This window comes from Vulpes vulpes, chromosome 4, assembly GCF_048418805.1.
Source record: "Vulpes vulpes isolate BD-2025 chromosome 4, VulVul3, whole genome shotgun sequence".
Taxonomy (NCBI): domain Eukaryota; kingdom Metazoa; phylum Chordata; class Mammalia; order Carnivora; family Canidae; genus Vulpes; species Vulpes vulpes.
Genome location: NC_132783.1, coordinates 105,381,496 through 105,403,806, shown reverse-complemented (window position 1 = coordinate 105,403,806; position 22,311 = coordinate 105,381,496). Strand labels below are relative to the sequence as shown.

General features: G+C 34.0%; 1 protein-coding gene and 1 pseudogene across 1 annotated transcript in view; one reads left to right on the top strand and one right to left on the bottom strand.

Annotated features, from left to right (window-relative positions):
• TENM2 (teneurin transmembrane protein 2) overlaps window positions 1-22,311 on the top strand; it is a 3,534,961-nt gene that overhangs the window by 380,679 nt on the left and 3,131,971 nt on the right. The gene's annotated exons all lie outside the window — the stretch shown is intronic.
• LOC112928093 (large ribosomal subunit protein eL20 pseudogene) lies at window positions 19,474-20,679 on the bottom strand (annotated as a pseudogene).

The window sequence follows — 22,311 nt, the reverse complement described above, 5'->3', positions numbered from 1 at the left end:
GAGAATTTATAGCCTAGTCATTTAAGTGAATTAAATGTTCATGAAAGATGGCATATTTTCTAACTTAGATGACAACATCCAAATAGTTTTTTTAAAGATCTTAGTTATTTATTCATGAGAGACACACAGAGAGAGGCAGAGACATAGGCAGAGGGAGAAGCAAGCTCCCCACGGGAAGCCTGACACAGGACTTGATCCCAGGACACGGAGATCATGCCCAGAACCAAAGGCAGAAGCTCAACCATTGAGCCACCCAGATGTCCCCAAATAGAACTTATTTCAGACAAAATAATACTGAGGTTATATTATGGCCAATGTCTATTAATATTTGGGAGTGACGTGTTAACACAAAATAATCTGTGAAATCTAGTGATTTTTATATTATTTAAGAAAAAGAAGATTCTAATTTTTTGGGAGACATAGAATGTCTTCTGAAATACCTAGCTACATTGACAGTTAAACCAAATTTTCATTCTTTCAGTTAAACCAAATTTCATTCTTTCATTCCATGTACAGCCTGCACTAAAACTTAGATGTCTTTTTCAGGTACCACCTTTGGGCAAAAATAAGTTTTTACTTTCATAAATGAAATTATTCTAACTACAAACTGCAGTGATATTTTTTCATCTGATCCAAATACCTTTTCACACAGACCTTGGTCTAAGTAATTCAACTAGCCATATGAACTGTTAGGAAAACATTTTCTCTAGGTTGAAACTATTCTGATGAAAAAGAGGTTGTTTTCTCTTGTCACTTGTTTGCTCACTTGCTTGTTTTACGTGGTCATTTCCCATGCTTATGAGGCCTATTCTAAAAGCAGAAATACTCAGAAGTAAAACTTATATGTATGATAAATATGCTATCTCACAATTACCAGTTTAGGGTAAGAAGTAAAGACAAACCCAGTTTTAGTTAAAGACCTTAAGCATGTAAAGTCTCTAGAGTTTTTGCTGATAAAGCACAATAATACCCTATCTGGTAAGTACTTTTTAGAATTATCAAATGTCAGAGTTGTCCCAGCATACATTGAATTCTCTTTAATAGTGAATATCTGGTTATTTGAGGATAAGCTCTTGTGATGGAGATTTCTTATGAAGGATTTTCTATTTTTCAGTCCATGCTTGTGTGAATCTCTTGTTCATGCTAATGAAACTTAGAATCTTTGTATAGTGATTATAATTACAGCATAACAATTACTCTAATACTTAGTGGCTTGAAACAACAGTTTTGTTATGCTCACTGATTCTGTAGGTTAAGGATTTAGGAAAGTCATAGTAGAAATAAATCTTCACTGTTTTGTGATGTCTGGGGCCTGAGCTGGATAGACTTAGACTTAAAACTTGGAATCAGTGACCAGCATCACCTGGAATTGTCTTCATTCACAAATCTGGTTGTTCATTTTAGATATTAGCTTGAACTTAACCTGGATCCTCAAATGTACATCTACACCTGGTATCTTCATGTGTCTTGGGCTTTCTTATAATGCAGCTTCCTCAGAATGGTTAGATCCTTACATATCATTTCAGAGTTCCACAAGTGAGTGTTACAATGAATAATAGAGAAGCTACATTGGTTTTTGTGACTTAGCCCCAGAAATTATACAGTGTCACTTCTGCCCCATTGTATTAGTTGAAAGCAAATCCCAAACCTCCCAGATTCAAGCAAAGGAAGGAACATAGACTCTACCTCCTGATGGAAGGAGTGTCAGAAAACTTGTACATGTTTTAAAACCATCAAACACTGGGGGACCAATCTCTCTTCAAAGGAAGTCTTGAAAGACAATTATAGAGTTTTAAAGGCAGATACTAATGGAACAGCTATTTTGCTGGTAGTCTAATATAGATAATTATATGATTTTTATTACTGGGTATTGGGGTGATAGGAGAAAAGTTCCTTGATGCATTAAGATATTAGTAAGTATCTAATTTTTGAAACTTGAAAAGAGGATTTGGAATTTAAGCTTTCAGTATCAAATCTTTTTTGCTTTCACTATAATAACTTTCATTTTCCTTGAACTTTATCTTTTTAATTTTTGAAAATAAATGCATTAGTATTACTTTGTTGAGTAAATATTATATATTTATATATAAAAGAAAATTAACCCCTACTGAATGAGACTGTGATCTTTGGAGAATCATTTAAGCTTTTAATATTGACTTAGAATTATATTTGCTTATTTTTAAAATAAGCACTCTCCTAAATGATCTTTGAAATTTTGTGTGCTCATCTGTTAGTTCTCAGGCACATATTAAGATACATCTCTAGGTTGGTCCTTCAGAATATTCCAGTGAGTAAAAAGATAGGTACCCTGCTTTATGGAATTTATATTTTTAGTGGAAAGATGCATAGAATAAATAAATATGTAAGTAACAAAAAACATCAGGAAGTCAAAAGTTTTATAGTGAAAATATAGGATGAAAATAAAATACAAAGAAGGTAAAATAAGGTGATGTGATAGAGCTGGAGAAGAGATATGATTTTGCTTTAGATTAGAGCATCAGGGAAAATATCAATGGAAATACAATATCTAAACTGGAACTTAAGACAGCTGTAGACTTGTGAAAAGTCTGGGGGCTAACTGACTATGAGGGTTGATTTTATGTGTTAACTGGGCTATAGAATGCTTGATAGCTAGAAAAACATTATTTCTCAGTGTGTAATTTCTGGAAAAGATTAGCATTTGATTCAGTAGACTGAGTAAAGGAGTCTGCCCTCTCACCAATGTGAGGGGACCTTATCTATATGTTAAGGGCCTGAGTGGAACAAAAGGGCAAAGAAAGGGCAAATTCACTCTCTTCTTGAGCTAGGATGTTCACCTTTTCCTGTCCTCCAATATTAAAGCCCCTAGTACAAGGGCCTTTGGACTTGGATTCAATTATACCAGTTTGTAGAGGGCAGATTATGGGACTTGTGGACCTATAAAATTTATGAGTCAATTCCTAGAAGAAATCTTTCCTTCTTTCTTTCTTTCATCTTTGTTATCTATCATCTATCTATCTTCTATCTATCTATCTATCTATCTATCTATCTATCTATCATCTATCTATCTATCATCTATCTATCTAATCATTCTGTCTATATCCTATTAGTTCTGTTTCTTTGGAGAACCCTGACTGATACAGTGACCATTTCATGTAGAACAGCATTACCAATCACCACCTTTGTGTGTGTGTGTGTGTGTGTGTATCTAAATTCCAATCTCATGGAAAACTTGATGCTACTAAAACATGAAATGGGCTTACTTTGCCAAAGCTTAACACTTGCTTCCTTTTGCCCTTCACCTACTTCTCCTCTTCAGCAAGAAAAAGACAAACAAAAATTAAAACAATAGTAACAAAACAATGAAAACAGCTCCTTTTTAAGATCCAACTCAATTATCAACTTGCCTTTTTTTCACCTTACCAAAATAGTCACGTCCCCTTCTATTTTTTTCAGAATGTTTTAACACTTACTGTATCATATCACTAGTACTTGGTTTATTACTGCCGTTCATTTTTTTACTAAATGGCAGCTCAACTGGAGTAAATTTGTTTGGTTTTCATTTTGCATAGGATGGAGTATATGTTTGTGTCTACCTTGGTGTTTGGCACATAATAAACTAAAAAAAAAAGTTTCTTTAATATAGTTTTGAATCCAATACCCATTGTTTTCTATCAAGAGACTACTGTTGGATAGTAAATATTTCCGAAAAACTTCAGCTCATTCATTTATATTTGACCATGTCTTTTTGTGTCTTTGCCAATCTATGGTACATGACATGATGGGAAAAACACCTGAAAATTCACCTGGAACAATTTTAGAACTTGAAAGAAAGTTTAATGAATTGACTATATATTTCAGTCAGTGATGAAAAACAACCCCTGAATGAGAGGACTGATACTTGTATGGGATTTGCAGCTTTTCTAACACGTTCCACCAACTAATCACCTCCTGTTAAGTGTAAATGTGTTTTTAGTGTCCTGCTATCTGAAGAACTACTCTAAGCATTCTTTGATAATTATAGGTTAGCTTGTCTATTAAGAACTGTGAAATAAAAATAAAAGTTGTGATAAAGCCATAAATGTACATTCTCATGCAGGAAAAAAATCAGGGGAGGAAATGTCCTTTTCTCCCATTTGTTTTCCTAAAACTGCTGTATCCTAGTATTTCTCCTGTATGTTCATCTGCTCCTTTTTTTTTTTTTCCCTAGCTTGGGTTCTCTTCCTATTTAACTATGGTTCTTATTATCTAAAGTTCAAAGTTTATTTGATTATTTTTGGTCTAAATTCATGTTACTTAATACTGCATTGTTGTTTTGGTTTCCAAATTATAGGAGTGAGGATAGTAACAACTGATAACTAGATTACACTTTAGAGTTTCTAAAGAAATTCCCACTAATTATTGAATTTGAAAAAGCTTTTATTCCTGTGAATCTATTGCCTTCAAAATAATGTTTCTAAAATACCTGTCTGTATTTTAATTTTTTATGTCATCCACATCACTGATGATGCTAAGGTTATTTTTTTGACTCCTCTGTAATGATGTGGTGCTGATACTTCTTCCTTATGATCACTTTTAGTTGCTGTGATTTCAGTGTCTTACAAAAATGCTCTTTATCAATTTTAAAATTTCGTATTCTGCTTTTATGAAACATTCTCTCAGCCTTCATCAACATTTCCATTCCATAGCATTAGAAGTGCTGACCAAATAAATTTATTATTATATCCCATTGTATGTTGTTAAAGGTTTTAAAATATTTATAAATAATAATGGAAATTGCTCAAAAAAGTAACCATTATAACTTAAAATTCTTATTACTATGGTATTGTGTATAACAGGTTATACAATGAAGCTTTGTGGCTAATTAATTTTCAAGAGAAATAGTTTCATTAAATAATTTGGTAAACCAAAATACAAGTAAAGAAGATGACTTTTCACATGTTCTGATAAATTCTTATATTAAAATCCAGTACTGTTACACTTTGGCATTGTAGAGTCCCTGAGTACCTATAGTCCCACTAACGCCTGCTTGTAGTTGATAGGTTTTACACAAAGGTAAAGTTTAAATTAATTAATCTTGGATTAGGAATTGTATTCAAAGCATGGATTCAGTGTAGAACCTGGAGTGAAGAGCTGCTCTTTGAGAAGTTATTAATAGACAGTGAAGATGGTAGCATAATTCTTGTTGAGTTGATGACCTTCTTAATTAGGTGTTGACACCTGTATTCAATTGAATTTAGTAATTTATAGAATTACTGATCATCACACTGTAAATTCTTATTTCAGCTAATAGATCTATACTTAATATACTTCTTATAATAAGACTTAATGTTGAATGACACAATTTAGAAAACTGAGAATGAAAAATGAATGGTGCCCATTACCCTTATCAGTCAATGGTTTTTCTTATCAGTCAACATAATCATTGAGTATATCTTAAGTGTAAGACTCTGGTGAACACATATCTTACAGTATTTAAATAAAAACAAAAGCTTGTAACTTTGAGGTGGGGAATATGCTTAATGTGATTAATAGAAAATAACTTGATATCTAGGTTTTTTGGCTCTCGGTTGGATCTGCATTTATCCAGGAGGAAGGCTTTTTTTGGTTAAAAATGACATGGCTTGTATAAAGTCAAATCACTGAAGCAACTGAAGGAAGAGTTAGGAAAAATGTTGCTGTGTAATCAGAGAACTGAGAAGATGGGGTTTTGGGGTGGAGAGACAGTACCTTTTACCACATTCACAGGTATCTAATTAGGAACAAGAAATCCTAAGTGATAATACCTGAGATAGAAATCTGTTTGAGGTGTGCCTGGGTGGCTCAGTCGGTTGAACATCCCAACTATTGATTTTGGCCCAGGTCATGATCTCAGGGTCATGGTGATTGAGCCCTGTATAGGGCTCTGCTCTCAGTGGGGAGGGGAGTCTACTTGTGATTCTCCCTCCATCTCCCTCTGCTCCTTCATCCTGTGCTCACTCTCTCTGTCTCTCAAATAAATCTCAAATAAATTTTTATCTCAAATAAAAAAAACAGAAGACATTTGTTCAAAAGCATTAGAAAAATGTAGAAACCAATGATAAAGACTCTACCTAAACAGTCAACTTTGACAAATAGTGCATGCAGACAGACATTTATGCAATTAGTAATTTAGACCAAATACATAGAGTGACTTCTCAACACAGACTGGCATAAATGATTATTGTAATACCCAGAGTAACAAAATATCATTAAGTAGGTGAATAGAAGGAAATTTTGACCTGATAGGTTCAAAAACAACCCTTAGACTGATGTAAAGATTTCCACTGCTCAAGGTACTGAGAAATTATATGAGAAGCTGACTTTTTATCATGAAAATCCATATAATTATGATTTAAGTTAAGTACCACAATAAATTAAATAAAATAACCTGTTAGGGAATTCTGTCATTCTTAATTATGTTGTTACTGTGATAAAATTCACTCCTAAATAATCTGTGATAATTAAGAAAGAAAGATATTTGAACTGGTGAGCCTCCCTTTTCTCTCTTACTATTGTAGTTAAGGTGAGAATGTCAGATTAGAAGTATCCTTAACAGAACTTGGCTTCAGTAAGGCGTGTTTTTGTCCCTATGTGTTATATTCAAATTTAAACTTATGGAGACTATATGCTGATGTTAAAGTATTTAAAGAAGGAAGCCATTAGATTGAGGTGGCTCTAATGCCTCAATAATCTATGTAAGCAAACCAAACCTATGCCAGAGTCAATACACTCGAATCTAAGAAAATGAAACCTGACAACAACCAATCACAAACAGATGCCAAGGCTTTCCCAAATTAGAACTGCTTAAGCTATAACCAATCAAATAATTGCTTTGCTTCACTGTCTTCTCTATGAAAACCTTGCCCCCAGCTTCTCTTTGTGGAATACTTCCAACTATTCTTGGTTGGCCTATGTGATTCCATTTGAAGTATACCCAAATAAACTTTTGAAAAATTTAATGTGTCTCAGTTTTCCTTTAATACAGGAGAACATGGCTAATTATAAAATTTTCCTTGTAGAAATTAAATCCTATCAGAGAGACTAAAAACAAGCATTCCTTAATATGTACTAAATAATTTACCCTGTATATTATTAAATGACAATTTGTACAGTTTCAATTTCTACAGGAAATCTGAAGTAACAGTATTCATTGCTGTGTGTCAATTAAGACTTTTGGTTGCAAGGTACAGAAAATTTAACCTAAATTCGTTCAAACAAAAGGCAAAATCATTATCCTTGGAAACTGAGATTTTTAGCAATACATATAAACTCATTAGCTGCTTGAGTCAGAGGATCAAACAATGTCCTTAATCTGTTTACTCTGTAGATCTTAGATCTCTTTCATATTAGTTCCATTCTCAGACAGACATACTCCTTGTGTTTGCAAGTTGGGTACAACTAGCCAACTACTGCAGAGAAAGTAGATAAATTCTGCATAAGAAATATTAGTAAAACCTGTTCAGTTGGTTCTGATAAGGTCATGTACTCATTCTTGAGGCAATCACTAAGGCAGAGAAATGTGAGGATTGTATTGGCCAGGTTTAAGTCACATGCCAGGCATGTAACTACAAATGGAATCTGTTTCATGGGAACCACATGTATTGAGAGTAGGGGATGAATATTTCCCAAAACTAGGATAAATAGAATAATATATATTAGTAGCTACATGATAGATTTAGAATAACCTGGGTAGTTTTATAAAGGAGCCTAGAATAATTTGGCCTTGAAGAATGGACAGACATGACTCTGATTAATAAATAAGCTAATGGAAACTGAAGAAGATTCAGATTCTTAAATGTTATGGCCACAAATAGAATTACTTCAGTGAAGATATTGCTTTTAAAAAATAAAAAAAAAAAAAAAGATCATACTACACTCAGACAAGCTAATAGAATTTACGATTACTATATCATGATCAATCATAGAAAATAATTTCCAAACTAATTTATTCCAGAATCAACTATTCTGAATTCCAGAAAACTAGAGAAAGATATGGATTATTATTTTTTATTTGTGTATTTTTATTTATTTATTTATTTATTTATTTTTTAAAAATTCACTTTTCTTTTCTTTTTTCTATTTTTTTATTTTTATTATTATTTATGATAGTCACAGAGAGAGAGAGAGAGGCAGAGACACAGGCAGAGGGAGAAGCAGGCTCCATGCACCGGGAGCCCGATGTGGGATTCGATCCCGGGTCTCCAGGATCGCGCCCTGGGCCAAAGGCAAGCGCTAAACCGCTGCGCCACCCAGGGATCCCTATTTGTGTATTTTTAAATTGTTTAGGAAAAGTTCAATTTAAACACCAGATTATTATTGGGCCCTAAAATCTCTTGTGGATTTTATTTGGCTTACTGAACTTCAAGTTTGCAAAACATAATCAAGTGAACCAAAAGTGAATAAACAGAAAGTTTGCAACTTTGAAAATGTAAACTATACTATAGATGTTATATCCATAGTTTTATTTTCTACAGAGCCTGTTGTAAATCTTTGGTGCTCAATCATTTAATCAGTGTGATTGGTTTATGTGTATTTGATTAAGGCAAAGTTGAAACTATTGCTTGTGGTGTGATTTAGTAAGGAAACGTGGTCAAGGGTTAAGGAGGAGAGAACAGGGAAGGGGAGTGAAGGAAGAGGTAGAGAGAGAGAAAGGAGAATAGCCTGGAACATGAAATGAAATATCAGATATGAGGGATTCAAATATCTTTTGATCTGTGGAATGTGTGAAGTGTTTTTCTATTAGAATGGAAATGCCTTGCAGTGTGAGCTTTCTGCATTATAAAGAAGGTGATTGGTTTTCCGTTCATGCTGCAGCCTTATCTTTTATCATCAAAGGTGCTGCTATTTTGGTATCAGGTCCTGAAATGTGATGACAACATATGACCTTCACAGATTCGGAGTGAAATCCAGTGGGTGGTATGTACACTCACACCTGTGTTCTCCCAGACACAATTACTTATACTCAGGGTAACTTTACATCAGCCGTGTTAATGATGTTGTATCATCAAGTGATAACATGATCACAGCTTTTGACACTGATTTTCCTAGGTATGGCATCAGTTTTCTTATAAACTTATTACCTTCTTCTTTTCTTCCATTAAGCTCCATTTTATTTTGACTGTGAGGTTAATTTTCATTAAGGCTGAGTGAAATACTGAAGGGAAAATATAGAATCTGACAACTTCAAGAAGAAAGAAAAAAGAAAGTGGCAGAAGATTTCATAACAAATGTAAAGGAAGATAAGGCAACATTGACTGTGTGGTTAAAATTGAAAGAAAATAGATGTGGAGACTCAGCTCTGAGGAAGTACTGGAGTTTATCTACTATTCTTAAAAGGAGGTTGAATGGGCCTCAGGGACTGTTTTATTTAGCATATTAGGCAACTGTGCAATATTTAATTAGAATTGTCAGTTTTTAAAAGTTATTTTAACTGCTTGTTGGAAAAGATTGAAATGTAAATAATAAGGTGAATGAAACAAACTATTTATTTTAGTATCTGATCTACCTTAAATTTAGGAATATATTACTTGAACTTTAAGAAAACATAATTCATTAAAGATGACTCTAGAGCACTGTAGTGGGTATGTGCATATAGTATTTATAATTTATCTTTCTTTTTAATTTGTGTAATTTTGTCTTGATGTGTTTTTAGATTGGGTTTGCCGAGAGTAGTTATTACTCCCTAAAAACTACCTCCGAAGATTTACTCGTTTAGTGTTGAGGACAGGATTTTGAAGCTGAGAATTTTAGAAAATGTCATGCACTACACTTAAACTCTCAAGAACTGATAAGCAAACGAATAGATCCTTTACCGGGGAACTGAGAAACTTAAATTAAATTTGCCCAATTTTGGTACATAATGAAAAATATTTTGTTTGTTCTATGTTGCTGGTATTTATATATTAATGTATTTGAAACAAACAAAATGTATGTGTTTAAATATGTTGAAACAAAAGAATTGGTCAGGTGTAGAAGTTTCAGAGAATTTAAGGATCTACAGTGACCAAATATTTAATATAATTAGAATTTTTGGTTTTCCTTCTCCCTGAAAATAGACTTGATAAAGTTGGGGGATTACTTAAAGTTTACATCTCAGTAATATCATCAGCATTGTTCATAGATTTCAATATATAAACCCAGTAATAACCTAGAGAATACTATCTCATCTGGTTTGTCCTAAATCTGTTTTTTTTTTAAAGAATAAATTTCTTTTGTATTTCTATAATAAAAAATTTGGAAAATTTGAAAATAAAATTGTCAAAGAAAATAATATTGAAAGCATTCATAAGCCTACTATTCAGAGAAAACATTTTGTATATTTTATTATAAATTTTGCATGAATATCAATTTTTTAATTTAAATTTAGTTTATATCACATTTCTTTTCACTTTTTAAAAATATTTATTTATGTATTTATTTATTTGAGGGAGAGGCAGAGGGAGGAGAGCATCTCTCAGACTCCCTGCTGAGCAGAGCCTGTCAGAAGGCTCAATCTCATGACCCTGAGATCTTGACCTGAGCCAAAACCAAGAGTTGGTCACTCAACTGACTTAGCTACCCAGGTACCCCTGGCTTTTTTGCATTTTACTTTAAAATTTTATTAGAGAAGATTTTCTTTATCATAGAACATTTTCAGAATCATTTTAATGAATACATGATATTTCACTCTTTGAATATACTGTAATATATTTAAAATTTCCACAGAATTTGGGTATGTTGTTCTTTTTTTTCCATTTTAAAACAAAATTATAAGGAGTTATGTAAATTAATTTTTACAAATTGGATCATTTTTAATATATATGCTTATATATGAAAACAAACTTGAAAATGCTAACTGGTAATGATACGATACCAAAGGTACAATCCATGAAAGACATAAATGACAAACTGGATTAAAATAAAAATTAAAACCTTTTGCTCCATGAAAGGTAATGTCAAAAGAATCAGAAGACAAGCTGAGCCCTGGAAGAAAATATTTACAAACGATGTATTTGATAAAGAACTGTTGTATAAAATATACAAAGGACACTTAAATCTTAACAATAAGAAAACAACTCAGAAAGAGGACCTTAAGAGATACCTCATCAGAGAAGATACACAGATGGCAAATCAGCATACGTAAAGCTGCTTCACTTCATATGTCATCAGGGAATTACAAATGAAGACAGTGTACTGCTACACACCTATTAGAATGGCCAAAATCCAAAAATATGGACAGCACCAAACTCTAGTAAGGATGTGGAGCAATGGGAACTCTCATACATTGCTGTTAGGAATGCAAAATGATGCATCCATTGTGGAAGACTATTTGGCGTTTTCTTACAAAACTAATCACAATTTCTAGCAATCTGCTACTTGGTATTTACCCAAAGGAGTTGACAGTTTATGTGAAAGTCTTATGGCCACACAAAAACCTGCACGTGGATGTTTGTAGCAATCTTACTCAGTATCCAGCAAAACTTGAAAGCAATCTAAATGTCCTTCAGTGTGATGATTAAACGAATGCTGTTACATGTGGACAGTAGAATACTGTTCAGCACTTTAAAAAAAAAGAGCTATCAGGCCATAGAAAAGGCATGGAGGAAACAAACATACATGTTACGAAGTGAAAGAAGCCAATCTGAAAAGGCTATGTAGTATGATTCCAACTATATGATATTGTGAAAAAACCAAACTTATGTAGGCAATAAAGTGATCAGTGGTTCCCAGGCATTTTGGGTAGGGAAGGATGAATAGGAAGATCACAGAGGATTTTTAGGGCAGTGAAAATACTCTATGATACTGTAATGATGGATATATGTCAATATACATTTTTCAAACCCATAGAATATTTATCCGAGAGTGAACCAAAATGTGAACTGTGGACTTTGAATAATTGTGATGTGTCCATGTAGGTTCGCCAGTTGTAACAAGTGTACCATTTTGTAAGAGAATGTTGATAAAGGAGAAGGCTGTATGTGTGGGGAGCCTTAGGGCATATGGGAAATTCCTGTATCTTCTCCTCTACTTTGCTACTTTGTGTTAAAAATATTAAAGGCTAAATTTAAAAAAAAAATGTTGACTAGGCAAAAATCATGTCATATTTTAATTTGTATTATATTTCTAGTAAATAAGAAAAGAACTTTTAAAATAAATGTATTACTCATTCATTCGGAATTTTGTTAATTGCACGTTTATGTAATTTGCCTTATTTTTTATTGCTTTTTAGTATCTTTTTCAGTATCCAGTTCAGTTCTAAGATCTACTAGGACTTTGAGGTTTTATGGAGACTGTAGGCATTCTTTGAATAAAAAATAATTAAAATTAGCATTCATACTTAATAGCTACTTTACACTTTTTGCCAAAGATATCATTTGCAAAACTTGACCTTGTCCAAGCTACATAACATCTGTACAGATATTGCTAGGGACAAGTAATTATTAATTATTGGAAAGGTAGTCTAAGGTAAGCTTTTATTGCCACATATTTTCTAGAATTTCAGATTTACTATTGTATTTTGATAATGTATTGAATATTAGTTCAACATAAAATTGAGATGACATAAAAACTCTTTGGGGGTGAACATAATTTTGACACATCAAAAAGTTTATGTAATTATATTCATAGATTTGCTCAAAACTATGGATTTGTTCAAATTATCACAGGTCTGTTCCAAGAATAGACAAACCAAAGAAACAAACCAAAGAATTAAGGTCCTCTAAAGATATTATAGTGTATGAGTCAGCTGGGCCTACCATAACAAAACACCACAGACTGGATGATTTAAGCAACAGAAATTCATCCCTTCACAGTTCTGGAGTCTAGAAATCCATTATCAAGATATTGGCAAATTTGATTTTTGTGTTTTTTTAACTTTTTTTTTACTTGAGAGAGAGAGAGAGAGAGAGCACGAGCAGGGGAAGGGAGAGACTCCCCACTGAGCAGGAAGCCCAATGTAGGCCTTGATCCCAGGACCCTGAGATCATGACTTGAGCTGAAGGCAGATTGAACCGTGAAAATCTGGTTTCTTTGAGGCCCCTTCTCCTTGTGAGGGTCACCTTTGCACTGTGTCTTCACATGGCCTCCTCTGTGTCTTTGTTGACAGGGAAAGACACAGAGAAAGAGAGAGTTCTTTTTTTAAAAGGACACTAGACCTGTTGTATTAAGGCTCACCCTATGACTTCATTTACTTTAGTTATCTCATGAAAGACCCCGCTCCAAATAGTAACACTGAGGGCCAGAACTTCAACATAGGAATTTTGAGGAGACACAATTCAGTCCATAACAGTTTTTTATTTATTTTTTTTTTAAGGATTTTATTTATTTATTCATGAGAGACACAAAGAGAGAATCAGAGACATAGATAGGCAGAGGGAGAAGCAGACTCCATGCAGGGAGCCTGATTCAGGACTCAATCCCAGGACCCTAGGATCATTACCTGAGCCAAAGGCAGATACTCAACCACTGAGCCACCCAGTGGACATTAGAGCCACCCTGATGTCCAATATCAGGATTTTTAAAGAATAACTTACATCCTTCATTGTGTCAAAGTAAATGCAACAAATGCCTGTTTATCTCTATTTCTTTTTTCCTGCTTATACTTTCTTATATATCCACAGGTTAGAACAAAGTTATTTAAAATGTAGTCTCCAGCAGCCATCTGCCACTCCCATTCTCAGATTCTGTTGGGTCAGCACTGAAGTTTGGCTGTAATAAAATGTACCCCTTTAAGACTATTCTAACAGATGGTTACTTTTGATGGTTTCCCAGATTATTCTGTATTTTAAAGCAAATGTATTAGTGACCATCTGAGAAAGTGCCCGCTGAGAAAGTGACATTTTTCTTTGCTTTTTGTTTTTTAATTTCTATCCACCTGAAATATCTATTCATGAAAATGACTTTATGGGAAAATATGACATCCCCTAAGGCAATCCTATCACATTATCTGTAGTGTAGCCAACCCACAAGCAGAAGCAGATATGGTTGCCTAATAGAGCTTCTGATGTAACAAAGGTTGTAATATATATTTTATCTCTGACTATATTCAGAGTAGTGTTCTCTCCTTCACTTACAACTCTATTAAAATGGTAGTCTTGAAAATAAATATCTCCTTTCTCCATAGAAATTATAGTATTTTTTTTGGCTAAGGGTGTACATTTTCTATGCTGCCTGGAATTATAGTGATTTAGTGTGTCTGTGCTTTTTGGATTTGGGTGTGTAATTAATCGTTGAATTTTTGTTTCTGTGAATCATTGTTAAATATGAATATATACCAGTGGCTAAAATTTAGATATAGACATAAACATTTTAAGTACTTTAAAGGTTAATTTTAATGTACTGTTTTATTCCTTCTTTCAGAATTAATATGGAATCACAAGATTAAATGCCAGGAAGTTGAGATACATGGTATGATCAGCAAATTGTAATGAGGGAATGGACAGTGGTCAGTGAGGTTAGGGAAGGCTCTCTTGGGAAAAAGTCTTTTTCCTGATATTTGAACTGTGAGGGTAATAAATTAAGCAAAAGTATAGTAAGCAGAACCCAGAATTAGTACCAAATGGTCAGCCACTATTATGTCTTTTGAGCTTTATCTAAATTACTGGAAAAGACAATGCAAAAATTTGAGCAGGGAGTTACTTCATCTTATTTAATTAAACACTTTGATTACTCTGAGATGAACAAAGAGTATCAGGAATGGATGCAGGGAGATCATTTAGAAAACCATTACCTTCATCTGGGTGAGACATAATAGAAATTAATCCGGAGAGTTGGGGGGTTGGAGACCTGGAGAGGAATCATTGGTTTAAGAAGTAGTTAGGAGATGAGATTGATAAGACATGGTGATTGACAGGATATGGGAGGTGAAGAAGAAGCTGATACTAAGGATGATTCCATTCTGAGTATAGTCACTCATCAAATTTGGGCATAGAGGTTTAATTTTCAATGCATGGAGTTTGAGATGTTCATGAGACAGCTAAGTGTTGGATAGCAAATAAAAAGTTTAATGGAACTAAAGCACAGAGAGAAATGTTCCAAGATGTGTATATATAATTTACAAATGTATATGAATGAGATTACCTACTACGGTAATATAAAGAGCTAAAAAATGTTGAGAAAGTACTTCAACTTACATGGAAAAAAGATTGTACTTGTTTTTCATAGTTCTAATGTAAATTAGTATCAGTAGGTATACATTACAGATAAGTTAATATCATATAAGTATTAAAAAAGAAATTGAGACCTTCATGGCTCCAGGAGTAAGAAATTAGCTTTGGAAGTGGTAATTTCTCATTGACATATGTGATAGATCAAAGACTAGACAACTAGAAAGTTTTAGACATTAAAGATTCTTTTTGAAACCTGGTATTATTTCTATTATAAAATCAAAACAAGGGATCATGGGTGGCTCAGTCAGTTGAGTGACAGATCTTGGTTTCAGCTTAGGTCATGATCTCAGGGTTGTGAGATTGAGCCCCATGTGGGAGCTCTATGCTCAGTGTAGAATCTACCTGAGATTCTCCCACTCCTTATCTCTTTGCCCTTCCCCCTCCTCTCTCTTTCCCCCTCTCAAATAAGTCTTTAAAAAAATAAAATCAAATCAAAAGAAATAAAATATTTCCATTCTCTTATTTGTAACTTGTTATAAGAAATATGGGTTCTTTAATTATTTTAAAAGAATACTAGTGATGATTAAAAGGAAATAAAAATGAGAGGAAGATAAAAGAAACAGAGTTGACAAAAGTCAATAATTTTTGAAAATCATAATATGCCATCTGTAAATACAAAGCTAGAATTACCATACTTTGAAAAAATTCCTATTTAAAACAGAGGTTTGATATCTCTATGAATCCCAAGGTCAGTCATTGTACTTAGAGAAATAGAGAAGTTATTCCATGTTGTAGTTAAACTTTATGGAGTATTTTGTAGTATAATTTAACTGTTTCAGGTTTTATGTCCATCATAATAATTGTCCTCCCACAAAGATAATAGTAAGAAATAGAGCAATGGGAATAACTCTTAAAAGCCATTGTAAACATCATATAACCCAACAAATTTGGTATTTGGTGCTTCCTCTATGAATTATTCATGGGGAGAGGAATACTGAATCATTCACTGCATTCAGCAGTGGGGTACTTCTAAAATGCTGCAGAGGGAATCACAGCACATTTTTTACCAAAACAGCAAATATGTGAGAGCCATAGCTTTTTTCTTTTTTTTTTTTTAATTTTGTCTGCTTTTACATAACCATTTTAATGTCTAAAGAATGCTAGAATTAGAAAATGCAGAAGTTCTATTCAACTTCATACTTTATTAGCTATTTTAAATGTTACAGGTACAGAACAACACATTATGTTGTAAGCAGTAGAAAGACTATAATTATTGGGTTGCACTCTGAAACACATTATAACTTGGTTCTTGTCAATCCATACCTTTCAACAGCTATTTTAAAATCTTGGTTATTTTCAAAGAGAAAGAATGACCAAAACCCATGAGAAGTGGTAGAGCAAATATTAGGGTTTCCCTAGAACATTATCCATATCGGCTTTCTTTTGTAGGATCGAACATTTACTGAGAGTACTAATTTCAAACTTTGTTCTAAGGCAGTACTGTCTAAAAAAGTTATAATGGGAAGTGGAAATGTGAATCACAAATGTAATTTTTAAAATTTTATAGCCATACTACTATACTATACATACTATTGGTAAAATTATTTCAATAGTTTTAGCAAATACATAAAAATATTACCATTTCAACATCTAACCAATATAAAAATTAATGAGGTATTTTACCTATTTTATACAATACATCAGTATCTGCTTTGTATTTTATTTTATTTTTAAATTTTTATTTATTTATGATAGTCACAGAGAGAGAGAGAGAGGCAGAGACACAGGTAGAGGGAGAAGCAGGCTCCATGCACCGGGAGCCCGACGTGGGATTCCATCCCGGGTCTCCAGGATCGCGCCCTGGGCCAAAGGCAGGCGCCAAACCGCTGCGCCACCCAGGGATCCCTGCTTTGTATTTTAAACTTATAGCACATCTCAGTTCAGACTAGTGACACATTTCAAAGGCTCCATAGCTGTACATGATTAGAGACTGTTATATTGCATGCAGAATTCTAGATTCTCAAACATGACATATTCATAATTTTTGATTATCCCGAAAGATATGTGGAAGTTGGGAGACATGAGAAAGGATTTCAGGATTGAAATCTAATAAACACCAAAACCAAAATAAAAGTTAATTGCAAAGAACATAAAACCCAGCCTCATCACTTACACATGATGAAATCAATAAATTAATTGATTGTGAATAAAACGGAGTATAATGCTAGGTAGTAACTGACAAGGTTCTTGACTTTGCAGGTGAATCATGAGTGAATTAAGAGTTATTCATATTTGATATTGAAGGAAGTAAGCAAAACTCTTTTTTTTTTTTTTTTTTTTGTAAGCAAAACTCTTAATCATCCATAGTGGAGTTGGGGTCAGAGTAATATAGGTCCAAGTATCTGTATAGGAATATCATCCATGTGGAGTTGGAGTCAGAATGTCAGAATGGTATACAGATCTAAGTATCTGTACAGATGTATCAGAAGTAAAAAGTCTCAAAAATTAACCAAAAAATATCCTTAGAAGGTAGCATTGTACCTTCATTTAATTATATCCAATTCCAGGAGAAACTAAAGAAAATTGGTCCATCCTTTGATAGCTTATTAAAAATTAATTCAGATGAGCTAAATGCGTCAGTTATAATATTGCCTGGGGATTCGAGAAAAGTTAAATTAAGAAATGTTGACTTTTCCTTGTAGTTGTAAACACCACTCAAAATCACCTACTTTGTAAAAGAATATTTTACATACCACAGTAAGACTGCCCAAAAGACACAAATTGTTTCCAATATATCCTATTTAAATATTTTTATGGCATTTCTCTGCCATCTTATTTTAGTGGTTCTGACTATTCCTCCTAGTGTGTATGATCAGCAGCAGGAAAAAGGCAAACCTTAAAATAATGTGTAACTCAATAAAGTTAAGAAGTTAAGAATTAACACATATGCATTTTTCACGGATGTAATCAGGTAACTTTTCTCTGTAGAAATATGACTGAATGTCTCATAATATAGATGGACAGTACATTCTTATTTATATCAAGTAATCCATATTTATATGGATTTCTTTTACTTTTTGCCCTACTAAATCACCTCTAATAGCAAGACATTATGGAAGAACAATTCATTCATGAATTGTTCTTTAAAATTTCACTAGCAATGAGAATACTGAACTTCTTTTCAGGGCTAAATAAAACTTCAGTGTGCGTACCAAATATTTACTAGGGTTATCAGATTTATCCAGTTACTTTTTCTACTAAGAATTTCATACATAAAAAAGCAGCACAAGAATTATATACCATTCTTTTAACAATGTAGTTTCTTGAATCTTTTGAATCTCTTTTAAAGTTGTATCAGTAGATACCAGCAATTTGTTGAGCTCTTTTCTAGAAGCTGTAGTAAATGTGTGAGGTGAGGCCTTTTCTATGTGTGTGGTCTCTGTGGTCACAAACAAATCTATTTGGTATATTCTTCAGAAGGTAATGTATATATGTAGCATATGAGCTTTCTATAAAAAAATTCTCACTGCAGTTGTTTTTTTTTTTAAGATTTGATTTTATTATTTATTCATGAGACAGAGAGAGGCAGAGACACAGGCAGAGGGAGAAGCAGGTTCCATGCAGGGAGCCTGATGTGGGACTTGATCCCGGGACTCCAGGATCATGCCCTGGGCTGAAGGCAGGCACTAAACCACTGAGCCACCCAGGGATCCCCTCTCACTGCAGCTTAATGAAACTATACAATAGTGTAAATTTTCTGAATTATAATATGAAACATTAAAGGAGTTCTCTTCTTCTTCCTTCTTTTTATAGTATACTAGGAATCTTATTTTCCCTGAGAAAATAGGATAACTAATATTTAGTGATCTTTACAGTTTATCTCCTATTAACATGAAATACTTTTTCTGGCCGCTAGGGTCTTGGAACTCTTCTCTAGTTACTTCCCTCCACACGCAGCCCAACTTCAAGGACAAATTTCTAGACTGTTGTATATATCTCACTATCCTTTACAACTGTTCAGTTTCCAAAATCTTAAACTCTTCATCTGAAACCTTCTATCCCTCCAACTTTCAAATTTCCTCAGTGATGCTGCTACTGACCTTAGCCAGCATTCCTCCTCCCCACACTGCATCTCTACCTGCCTGCTTCATCCTACACCTTCAGTGACCTAGAACTTTGAGTTCCATTTAATGAGGGAGTTTGTAGCTGGCTTTGTTTATCTGTTATCTAACCTGGACACATTCATCACTCATTTCAACTCTGCATTCTTCAGACTTATTTTTTTTGTTCCTCTTAACTAACCTTCCACTACAGAGAACTTGCCATTGAGAACAGCATTTGATTTGTCTTCTCTTCATTTCAGCTGCTGAATGTTTCTAGAGAAACATTACAAAGCCTTGCTGATGAGGTCCATTAGGGTTATGAATATAAAATCTGACTTAACTGCATTATCTCTCTCTCTCTCTCTCTTTTCTGGTTTTCCCAACGAGTTGTTTTGGGCAGACCTAGGCTTGAGGAAGCCTTGAGTGTAAAAGAAGGTGTTGTGTCTTTTGGTGGTGAAGCATAACTTATTTTGACAACTTGGGACCAGGCAGGGCAGTGAGAACTTGGTCTTGGAGTTGTGGAACTGCTTGGTTGCTGGTGGGCACTTGCTGGCTGCAGTCTCCTCTATCATCATGATCTGGATCGAGTGGGCCCAGGTTCAGTGCCTGGTGCTCCCAGTATATGTTGTGGGTGCCACTGCTGGAGACATAGTATAGTCAGGTGCCAAAGTTCTTCACCCTCAAGGTAGATTTCTTAAATACCTGTCCACAGTAGACAACCTTCCCTGAAGACTTCCATCGTCTTCAGCTGAGACACAAAGTACTAGAAGTGAAACTTGGCCACAACATGATTAGGTGCAAATATTTGCCTGGATGGAGGGTAGGAGTATGGTATTTGGGGGTGGGCAGGCAGCACCACATAGTTTTGTACTTGCAGTGTACTCCCCACTCTTGCCACCACCCATGAAAAGAAAAGTCTTAACTGCATTCTTAATAATGTCTGATACCTTTCCCCCCCCTATCTTTTGGCTTCAGTTCCCTTTTTTGTTGTGATTGTTGCTTTGTTTCCAAACTACTAACCCCTACCCTCAACAGATGTCTTGGATTATTTCCTGACTGAGAAAACAAATCAACAGTGATAAAATTTCTTAGCTGCCTCTCTTTACTATCACAGATCCTTCACATCAGCAATTCTAGGATCTATCTCCTTTTCTCCTCCAATTTCCAAGACTGAATACCTTTTCCTTTTCAGGATTAATTCTCTAACCATGTTCTTGGTATCTCTTTCTTCTATGCTTGGTAGGAACTTACTGCATCAAATTTCCTTTCACTTTCTAGTATCTGCAAGTACTTCTTTCCCACAGACCCTTTCTTAAAATGAACTAAAAATGTTTGCTTCTCCCTATCATAAGTAACCTCTCCTACAACCTTACATTTCCCTCAAGTTAAATTTCCATCTTTGTCCTATTCACATCCATACCTTAAAAAATGATTTCCCCATCTCCGACTCATCAATTTACCCAACATAATCTGTCTTTTATTTTACCCATTTTCTCAAATACTCTTTGAAATATTGACTATTGTACTCCCTATTTGATAAATTGAGCTTTTGTTTTTTGTCTCACTTAATAGTGATCACAAAGTGACATTGTTGGATCCTCATGTTTTCTGTGAGATTATCTTCAACAAAAGAACATTATATTCTTAGCTTTAAGTGCCAGGATAGCTTCTAACAACACCCAGGCAGTGCTGTTAACATCAGCCAGTTCCTAAATACAAAAGGGCTGACTTTCTCCTTCTCAACAACAATGATGGTGATGATATTAGTAACAAATGATAAATGCAGTTGGTGTTTATGTTGTTACTGTTTTACGTGATTGATATATATTAAATCTTTTAATTCTCACACCACTCCTGGATAGATACTATGATTTTCTCCATTTTGTAGAAATTAAGACACCAGAATGGGAAATAAAAGAGCAACAAAGCTGATAATATTTAGAGACCAGACATCTCAGCTATTTCTTACACTCTTTTCGCTCCCAATTGTACTTGTCTTAGGGACTTGGCCTCTTATTTTGCATTAGCTTCTTTATGATTTTGTGAGGTACAACTCATCAGTGCCTCATCTTCTGTTCACGCTGAATCTTTCTTGCCTCCTGCCCCAAGACATCTCTTTTGTTCCTGAGGCCCACTTGGTATCTTTGCATGAACGATCTAGGAAGGGCAGGAAAGTTAAAGCTTTTGGAGAAAACATTTAAGGTTGTTGAGAGTTAGTGAATATTCTCCCTTTCAGCCTCTGCATGGACTATCCTGAAATGCAATAGTTAATGGTCTCTTAGAAGACTGTCCTACAATCAAGAGATCAAATCTTAAATAAATATTATTTGCTCTTTCTAAATCTTGACTCTCCCAAATTTCTCCTCACTTCTGATTTTCTGGAATTATCCTCCCTAATAAATGGGTAATATACAGGTTTTTATGCCAGGTTTTGCTTTTTGAAGAACCCAGGCAAACTGGATCAAAACTGAAAACTCCACCTGGATTGTCTATAGTCTCTCCTTACTTATTAAATTGAGCGTGGACGTTGACAACACTAGCTTTAGAAGATAAATCTCAGTTGGACTCTGGATGTTGACACTAATAAGCAATGTGACCTTGAACAATTTATTTAATATAAATAAACCTGTCTTAAAAATTAGAGGTAACAGTATTTACTTTAAATAGCTCTATCTCCCTATCAAGGGTTATAACAAATTTAATAGTTTGCTGTGACAAACATACTCTCTGACATATAACATGTAAGTATTATTTTTTATTATTATTAATATCTTTCAAAATTTTGTCTTTCTCCTTTGTTCCAATGTATGTTAATGTTAACACCACCTAACCTACCACCAAAAGGAAACAAATTTTAAGGAAATCATTGACTCTTCCATCTCCTTCAGTTCTTTCTCCTCCCAAACTTTCATTATATAATTGCTGAATACATTAAGTTTATCTTTCAAATACCCTCTTGTATCAGTTCTTTATTAATCTTGCCATCTTCATTTCCAGTATCTCACCATTATTTGCAATAATAGCTCACCTAGTCAAATGATTTTTCTTGCCTACTTTCCTTGACATGTTACAATCTATCCTTTACTTTCCTTAGTCTTTTAAAACATAGCCCATTCATCACT